A 1,449-nucleotide genomic window follows, 5' to 3' on the forward strand; every position below is an offset into this window, starting at 1 on the left:
TGGCTAGTGGAGCCCGGTGCTGGTTTCAAAAATACGGGGGACCCCTACGCTTTTTGTCCCCCGTATTTTTGGAACCAGGACCAGGCGCAGAGCCCGGTGCCGGTATATGAAATATGGGGGAACCCCAGTCATTTTTTTCCACATATTTTGTGAACCAGGACCGGCTCAAAGAGCCCGAGGCTGGTTTTGCTTAGTGGGGGGGGACCCCACGCATTTTTGTCCAGCAAATTTAACACAATCCAACCCCTTCCCACTGATAAACATGCACGGATCTCATGGATCCGTGCATGCCTATCAGAACACGGTAAAAAAAAGCAGGTCTGTTTTATTTTAGCCTTTTTTTTACGAATTGTATTTTTTCACGGCAGTGTTTGGCTATTGCGGGCAGTGTTTGTGAATTACACTTTTTAGTAAATTACCGAGTTCTACCAAATAACAGGCGTATTTGACCGATGGTGTATTCATTCGTAATTTTTTTCCTTGACTTCCAAAAAAATACGAATGCCCTCATCACTGCCGAGATTTGAGTTTAGTAAATTCCCGAGATGACACTTTGAAGAAAAAACACCATCTCGGTCAAAATCGGGAGCTTAGTAAATATACCCCTATGTGTCTCTTCTGGGGCACACTTTTATTGAAAATTATGTGGTCTTGTAATTCTTAAAATATAACCTTTATTAGTAACCCTCTTAAAAAAAATGGCTATAAGGCAAAAGAAAAATATTAATAATAATATTAGCAACAATTATCATAAAGTTTGTCTGTCCAAATAGACATCAGATATGGTAATACAAGTTTGACATGATGGCTCTTTGGGCGAAATTATGTATGTGTCTCGGATGTTGGAGAAAATAATGTCCTCTTCCGAATTTGTAACAAAATAAATTATAACTATAATAGAAATAGAAAAATCCCGGAAGGAAATGGTATTATTCAATCTAATATATACCGGGCTCCACCCTGATAGTTGATAGTATGTGAAATTCCAAAATTTTAATGGAAAATAATACTTTGGTTCTAGGTCCTATGTCCTGGATTTGGATATAAATACCTGCATTACCAGGTATTCTCTGGTGGTCTCCCACCCAGGTACTGACCTGGCCCACAGTGCTTGGCTTCCAAGATCAGACGAGGTTGGGCATACTCAGTGTGGTTTGACCGCAGGTAGGTATATCCCACCTGGTGGCACCTGGAACCATGTATTAAGGCTCTGTGAGAAATCCCAAAGTTTTTTGGTGAGATTACTGGATGCTCCTGAATCGAGATACTGGCGGTACCTGATATTCGCTGATGGTTTCCAAAATCAGGTGGTTCACCGGCCCCCTGGGCTAAACTTCAAAAAGATAGGATGAGGTTGGGCCTCTTCCGTATTATTGACCTTGGGTGAATAAATAGCACCTGTGGCTATTAGAGGTCAATGTGGAACCAAAATTGGCTGGGGGCTAATTG

At 41.3% G+C, this 1,449-nt stretch overlaps 1 pseudogene; it reads right to left on the reverse strand.

The window, feature by feature from the left end:
• Positions 1–1,048: 1,048 nt before the first annotated feature.
• On the reverse strand, positions 1,049–1,166 carry LOC135052311 (5S ribosomal RNA; annotated as a pseudogene).
• Between the last annotated feature and the right edge of the window lie 283 nt (positions 1,167–1,449).

The sequence above is a fragment of the Pseudophryne corroboree genome, chromosome 2 (assembly GCF_028390025.1).
Source record: "Pseudophryne corroboree isolate aPseCor3 chromosome 2, aPseCor3.hap2, whole genome shotgun sequence".
Lineage (NCBI taxonomy): Eukaryota > Metazoa > Chordata > Amphibia > Anura > Myobatrachidae > Pseudophryne > Pseudophryne corroboree.